This window comes from Mytilus edulis, chromosome 5 (assembly GCF_963676685.1).
Source record: "Mytilus edulis chromosome 5, xbMytEdul2.2, whole genome shotgun sequence".
NCBI classification, from domain to species: Eukaryota; Metazoa; Mollusca; class Bivalvia; order Mytilida; family Mytilidae; genus Mytilus; species Mytilus edulis.
The window spans coordinates 78358383-78366980 of record NC_092348.1 but is presented as its reverse complement, the minus strand read 5'-3'; the positions used below and the strand labels follow the sequence as shown (position 1 = coordinate 78366980).

General features: G+C 31.8%; 1 long non-coding RNA gene across 1 annotated transcript; it reads right to left on the bottom strand.

The window, feature by feature from the left end:
* Positions 1-149: 149 nt before the first annotated feature.
* LOC139525467 (uncharacterized) lies at positions 150-7511 on the bottom strand. The gene is made up of 3 exons (XR_011664901.1): positions 7454-7511; positions 1132-1177; positions 150-314 (listed from the first exon to the last, which is right to left on the bottom strand). It is a non-coding gene; the product is annotated as an uncharacterized lncRNA (long non-coding RNA).
* Between the last annotated feature and the right edge of the window lie 1087 nt (positions 7512-8598).

The following is an 8598-nucleotide window of genomic DNA, read 5'->3' as shown; positions in this document are numbered from 1 at the left end:
TGTTTGACCGAAACAACAACACAAAAGAACCAAAAGTTATTCAAAGTGTATAAAAAAACATTCACTCCAATTCACACAAAAGTTTATATCTGATATCGAATAAACTCGTTTAGAATATAGAGATTGCCTTACCTTTACGTTTTCCCCATTTGTGCATTTCTTTGGAATTAAAATATGACCAAATCTATTTGAACTGTATGTTCTGTTATTACAGCCAGTTGTTGGTGTAAAATTGTTGCCGTTGAATGATATCAGCTGAACAGTAGAGTTAATTGAGAAACCATGCAGCACAATGTCTCCGTTTTCTTTACATTCTGTAAAATAAGTTTCCAAATGATCAGAATATTAAATGTATTGTGAATCAAAAGATAAAAAAAGAAGAAAAATGAAGAAGGAGGAAAAAAGTGATGCTGTTTAGGTCAGCCAAACTATAAACGTCACGTCGAATATTTAGTAGAGAAACAATATAGCACATGTCCACAAAACGAACAAAGAAATATAATAATTGAATAAAGAAAAAAAAAACAAATGAATAAAATGAACGGAAAACAATCATAAAAAGATAAATTATATAAGCGCGTTTACTTCCATTGCATATTTTGAAAAGAAATTATGAAAGGTCACTGTTTTTAAGGCCGGTTGTGTACAGCTTTAAATTATGAATGATTGTATGGTTTAGCATTCAGTTGATCACATCAAACTACTGTTAGCTATAAACAAAGACATGTGTAACCAATGCAAGAAACGGATGAACGTATTGTATTATCTTTCGTAGAAGAGTGAAGTATGAAACTTTGTATGTCAATCTCTCATATTGTCAAACTGAAAATTCTTACAGAGTATTTTTTTGAATATTTTGACAAAACTTATATGAATTGAATTGCATGTCAACGTTTTAAGGAAATATCATATGTCGTATAGTTACATACTCATTTATTATTGTAAATTTATAGGTACATTATAAGAGATTTTAACAATGAAAAATTATTAAAAGTCAAGTATAGGTTTAAACAGTCATTTGGTCTGACATTGAAATACCAATATAATAAGTATTCCTATTTTTAGGAACTATAAACAATCTGTATAACCCTTTCAGATGCAATTGGAAAACATTTTAAAATGTAATTTTACCATAGGAATACTGCGGCGTTTCTTGTCGACTTCTAACTATAAACACCTACAAATAAGACAAATCATGTTTTTTTAAACTAAGCAGTAATTTACCAAATCTCAATACCTAGCTCTAAACGTTCAACTTGTATCTAACTTATGTATAAACCGAAATGAGAGGTAATGCAATTAAAATAAACATGTGAAGAATGAACATTTGGTTACATATTCCTTCCATTTGGCAACTTATCATCATTTCTAAGATTTTCATCAATTGAATTTGTAATAATCGGATATCTGCATTCTCATTAGAACACATTTATCAGAAAAGATGTTTGCTGACCTTGTGTTTGACTTTTTGTGAGATATTTCGTACCCTCTAGTTTAATTCATAAATTGCTTTTTTTGTCCCTAACTACGACTTTTTTTTTAATAATTTATTATATATATACATGTAGATCAAACAATTTTGAATTGGATAGCATATCAACAGACCATAGCACAAAGAAACCGCATGTTTCAAAACGTTTACAAAGTAAGAAAATACACAAAGTGTGAATCAATTGCATTAGTGATCATAGGTCGACGGACAGACAGTACCTTTGCAAAAAAAAAAACGAAAATAATTAACAATAGTGTCAATAAATCACGCAATTGTGTATTATTTTTAATCCTAATTGTTAGTTTTTTAGTGATTATCTACAGTATTCACACCTTATAGAAAGATGGTTAATGGACTGAATAAAAAAATATGTTTTCAATAAAGGTTATTATGAAGGTGAACGTATCGAATACATTGATAAATAATTTGAAAAACACTAGCATCGCAAAGTTTACTGTAAATAGTTTGTTATGCTGCAAAGATAACTACTGTACAGCAATCACAAATGTATGTGAAGTTAGCAGCCGGTTCGTTATTCGATATTCGATATTCAATATCCAACTGGCTGCTAGCAGTCGGTTCAATACTAAAAATTTAGTTAAAAATCATAAAAAAAATAAAATACTTGATAACATTAAAATCATGATTTTTATAGTTAAGAGGACTGATAAGATACTAAGGAAATCGTTTAATGACCTTTTCAAGCTGTCGTTAATTCTCGTTGTCCTCAAATATAAACACTTTTTTAAGTTGCATATTTGTCTTTATGTAATATAGATTTTTATCAATAAACAACTTCAAAGATATTCTTTTATATAAAATTATGATCTTTCTTAAACCAAAATAAAAAACCGATAACTCTAGAAACATTTACATATAATTAGAAATATCAATAGAAATATTTATGGAAAGCCCAAAAAGGAAATATATAGTGAAAACCTACCTGAGACCGGTTGAATGGGGTTGAGACCCCCCCCCCCCCCCCCCCCGTCCCAGGTCTCAGTTTCCATACAATTCGACTTAATCATATACTCTGTATATATGAAGGTTGTATTAGAACGATTTCCCAGAAAACGTCATCTTCGATTTCTACGAAGGGCTTAGATTGTCACTTTTAAGCTAAAAGTTGTCAAAATTTTAGGACAAAAGACACAGGGCAATAATGAGATCATTTTAATATTAGGCAGACATTTAGTTAATAGGTAGATACAAACATGACTAAAAGGAATTTGGATACATTTCTTGTCTTCCATGTCTACGAAGCGCTCAAAAGAAAGATTTAGAGATCAGGGGGCTCTCACCATTGCCCTGTGCCCTTCGTCTTAAAATTTTGACATTTTTTTGCGGAAAAGTGACAGTCTAAGCCCTATGTAGATATTTATAATGACATTATTCTGGGAAATCCTTCTAAAACAAGCTTTATATGTACAGAGTCTATGATTTAGTTCAATTTTATGGACATTGAAAGACCAGGGGGTCTAAACCTCATTTAAGAGGTATAAGGTAGGGTTTCACTATATATTTCGTTTTTTGGGCTTTCCATAGATATTTATATTTCTAAAAGTTTCCAGAGTTTCCATTTTTTCTTTTTCTTTTAAGAAATATCATATTTAAAGGTACATCTTGGAAGTGGTTTTGATGATTAAAATATACATTACATAAAGACAAATATGCAACTTGGAAAAGGGTTTATATTTGAGATTTTACGGCCGCTTGAAGAGGTCATTAAACGATTTCCTACATATATACCTTAGCTGTATTTGGCAAAACTTTTAGGTATTTTGGTCCTCAATGCTCTTTAACTTCGTCGTTTATTTGGCCTTTTTAACTTTTTGGATTCGAGCGTCACTGATGAGTCTTTTGTAGACGAAACGCGCATCTGGCGTATATACAAAATTTAGTCCTGGGTATCTATGATGAGTTTATTTATCAGTCATTTCAACTATGAAAATCATGCTTTTAATGTTATCAAATATTGTAATTTTTTATGATTTTCTATTTAATTTTGAATATCAAAACGACTGCTAGCAGCCGGTTGGATATAGCATATCGAATATCGAATAACGAACCGGCTGCTAACTTCATATACATCAATCACAAACGTTTTCATACAATTAATTTACTAGTCGACAATTAAATTTAGAAAGATGTCTTTTAAAAAGGTGTCGTTTTCTTGACAGATACATAAAATGGAATGTTATTCAGTTGAAATCTAGTTGCAAAAATACCTCTCTTGCAAGCATTTCAGGCTGAATTTTAACAAGGTTGGCCTTTTCCCCGCTACTTTATTTCCACAACAAAAAACGTTTTGGTACAAATTAATAATTGAAAACAAGTCACATTTACACACAATTAGATGAAACAATGACAATATTGATTAATTACACATTTCAAATCACTGTTGTGCATTATTTTCATAGATCAATTCCCCTAGCCTGCATTGAAAATCAAATAATAGGCATAATAAGTAGATCGATACCTGTTTGATTACTCGAGACCAACTTATTTTGGCGGATACGCTATTTCGCGTGTAGCCTTTGCTAACCCATTTCGCGATCCTAAAATTTCCTAGATGAAGATAAATAAAGGTAATTTTTCATAATCGCGATTTTTTCGATTCGCATTAGCCGCAAAAAATAGTTTGTTTACTGTCTAATTGCTTTTCTAGAAACGTGCTTTCGTTTTAAATGCTTATCTCATTAGACCTTTTCAACAATTGTCTACACCTATAGTTGAGTACGACTACGACAGGTAAGATGTCAGGGATCATCTCAAAAATGAAAATTGAAAATAAGGTATTGATCACAATAGATTGTATTGCTTGAAATTATTTAATTGGCAATGATTCAACTTTCCAACAGAGTCCAAATCAAATGGATTTTTTTAATTGAGTATGAAGAAAAGGAGGGGCTTTAAATCATATTTCATATATTTAGACCTTGAGCTTTTAGCTGTCTAGAAACAATTTGGAAAAAAATATATATATGTATTGTAGTTGATATTTAATTAATCAATATTTTATGTCTGCCGACGAACACATTACCAACATATTCAATACTTGAATCAGGCGCACAAAACATGCGACATGGTTTTACTAGTCTAATTGTATTCAGAACCTCACTTATGTATGGTCAATAAGAATCATTAGTATGAAAAAATAGAAAAGATTACAAAACCAAAGTCAAATCTAGGAAAAGGGAAATAGAGGAACAAATTTTGACCCGGTGACAACAAAATAAAACATATCAATGACAGTGTAACATATAAATCTAACGACATTTGACCAACAGGGACCCCATTAAACTCCAGTGGTAATAAATTTTAGCTTCTGGTACGAAACCAAAAGACATTTCTGGGAACAGTATATAAGACGCTACGACAAAGGGACATGGTATGTTTTTTTCCAGGACACGAACATTAACAACGGTCAATCCATTTGTGAGGACGACCAGATCATTTAATGAGGAATAACCAAAGTCGCTGGACTCCAAAACCCTGCTTGGCACTGTCCAAAGGGAATTTGCAATGAAATAATCTCCATAGTAGCTAACGTGTTGGAATATGAATTCCATACGCAGGTTTGTACAGCTTAAATTTTGTTACATTGAAACGAAAAGTCCATTACTTTATTCGCCAATTCATCAAGAAAATACATCTGCATTAACAAGTCGACCGACCGACAAAGCAGCCAACAATGTGGTGGTGGTATGTCGTAAATACTACACGGACGTTCTTAAGAATGAAATTTTAAATTCATCTACATTCAAGTCCATCCGCTCCTCAGAGAGTCATATAGTAAACAAGCATATCACAACCACATCAAAGCTTAAGGCTTCTTCTGAACATTTGAAGGTCCCTACTATGTATTGGCTACCTAAACTACACAAAAAAACATTTAAATATCGTTTCATCTCGGCCTCTAGTAAGTGTTCTACAACTAATCTTTCAGTGCTCTTAACTAGTTCATTTACTACTAATAAAGAGCTTATCATAAACTAGTGTAATAAAATATATGAACATAGTGGTATAAACCATTTTTTGAGTGTAAAAAAATCTTTGGATGTTTTAGATAAATTACGTGCTTTTGATGGTCCTTTTGATTCTGTAGATATATTTGCTGCAACTCATTTAAAGCCTTCTTCTCTAATGAGAAAGGTAAATATGCTAGATATACTTACTGGAGGTGTGATGAGATGATTGAAGCTGTTAATTTTCTCCTTGATAATATTTATGTACGTTTCGGCAACAAAGTTTATCGACAGGTTGTAGGTATCCCCATTGGCACTAATTGTGCCCGCTTAATAGCAGACTTGTTTTTGTACTGTTACGAATCACAGTTCATGACTAAACTCAGTATAGACCCGTCGAAATTGCATTTAATTGATAAATTCAACAAACCTTACCGTTATCTTGATGATATTTTTTCGTTAAGTAATCAAGAATATTCTCAATATACTGCTGAAATTTACCCCAAGGAACTTACTTTAAATAAATCGAATTTATTCGGTAATAACTGTCCTTTCCTGGATTTAGATATTTCGGTTTTAAAAGGGAAACTCCAGACTAAAATTTACGACAAAAGAGACGATTTTTCGTTCCCTATTGTTAATTTTCCATTTTTAGATGGTGATGTTCCTTTGGCACCATCTTACGGTGTTTATATTTCACAGCTTGTTCGTTATGCCCGTGTCTGTTGTGACGTTTTTGATTTTAACGAATGCAACCTATGTATTACTGGTAAATTATTAAACCAGGGATGTCGTTACCATAAATTACTTAAAACCTTTACTCAATTTTTCAATAGATATAAAGATTTGGTTTTGAAGTTTGGTTGTACCTGTAGAAAACTTATTTTAAACGGGATAGCACATCCTCATTTTTACGGAAATGTTGTTAACCGTGCCCGGAAATTTTGAAAGGATCCATGTAAACTTGTCGCTCCTTTAAATAAACTTATTCTTAAAGGTTACCTATTCAACACTGTAATAAGATCATTGAATATTGTTTTTATTGGTATAAATATTGATTTTGTTATCAGTAAATTAAAAGCTAACTAAATAGTACTAGTATGTTATATGCATATACATATTCATGGATCTATAATCTGTCGATACCTGTTTATTACGTCTTTACACTAAATCCATTGGATGTTGGATGTGTACGGACTGATAGTTTAGTCTTAGATGCATGATTTTTTATTAGTTGTTAATGGCTTTGAAATAGCTGTCAGATAACTGCGAGTACTCTCAGATCTGTTCATTGTCTTTTTTGTGTCGGGATGTATAAGTACCGGGCCACGTCCACTTGTATGTTTGTCCATCTGATGAGTTAAGCCTTTTTCAACTGATTTCTATAGTTCGTTCTTATGTTGTACTGTTATACCACTGTCCCAGGTTAGGGGGAGGGTTGGGATCCCGCTAACATGTTTAACCCCGCCACATTATTATGTATGTGCCTGTCCCAAGTCAGGAGCCTGTAATTCAGTTGTCGTTTGTTTATGTGTTACATATTTGATTTTCGTTCATTGTTTTTACATAAATAAGGCCGTTAGTTTTATCGTTTGAATTGTTTTACATTGTCTTATCGGGGCCTTTTATAGCTGACTATGCGGTATGGGCTTTGTTCATTGTTGAAGGCCGTACGGTGACCTATAGTTGTTAATGTCTGTGTCATTTTGGTCTTTTTTAGATAGTTGTCTCTTTTTTAATCAATTTCACGTGAAATGTTGTGTAAATACATGTTATTAGAATATTATATGACAGAGACATATATTTTTTAATTATTTTGTTTGATATATCTTCTGTAACTAAATAGTCAAGATAGTATATATCCGACAATTCGAAGATGTATACGTAATGATTATCATGATGGATTTTGTCTTAAGACGACCCCTCCATCTTATAGTCGATGTCGAGAGTTGTTGAAAAGGTCTAGTATGCACGAATAAGTAAAAGAACTCACCAAACACAGTATTATCTTAATTGTAGTTTTAACAATCATGGCCTTCATTTAATTGTCTGAAAAAGAAGAGTTCAACATGAATAAGGAGCTTTATAAAATAATGTGTATGTGTTTGAGAATCAGATCTCAATCAAGAAATTTGGTTAAAAATTCGCATATTCAATCATGTAGTGTACTTATAAAAAATAAGTAGATTCTCTAAAGAGCGTTACTCATCTATGTATTAATATGCATGTTCATCAAGAAACACTCTCCAACATTGCAGTCTGAAATATTATTCATGACTAAAATTACCTTTTCCTGATCATGTTTTTTTTCTGTTTACATTTTCTCTTTATCCATGTTTTAACCCAAACACAGGAAGTGTTCAAATTGTCATGTATTAAGGGAAATGATTCCAATAAGGAGACAACAAAACAACTCATCCACTTGTATGCCGACGTATTTGCTGTTTTTGGCGATCATTTTCGTTGTTAAAGTTTCTATTAATCGACAAAAAATATTAAGATAATTGGCAAACACGCAAACGAATGATAGAATTGTTATTCTAAGGGACTACATTTCAGTAATATCAACTTGTTTGTAGATTTTTCTTTACTGTCATGATTTGATATCTAATATTATTTCTATCTGCTTTACTTTTAACAATAGGTAAAACCTCAAAAATTTAAAAAATGGAAAAGTCAATAACTCCTGTAAAGAGTATACTTTCGATTTCGACAATTTGACGTATTTGTAGATAGTTTCATGCTTATAATAATTAGTGTCATAAAGAGCAAATACTGGTGGAATCGCAGACAGAATCCTGTGTCCGAATAGGATAACACATTGTCCTGTCTTCTGTGAGAGACAATTTTGCTAAAGACATTTGATGTAGTAGGTGAATAATCCGAGCTAGGATTTCAAGTCTAGAGGTGAAACAGCTTAGACTCATAACTCATATATATGTGATCGTCTTCATAATATAAAAATTATGTACAATTTGCCATTTTTTTCAACCAATCCAAAGGAATCTTTTCTGTAGAAATTTAAGAACCTTTTACGCAACAAAAAACTTTACTTAAGGTGCATATTATGTAGATGTACCGGCAAAAACACGCTTTCCATCAGTTTCCGTCAAGTTCAATGTTTAAATGGTGAAAAAT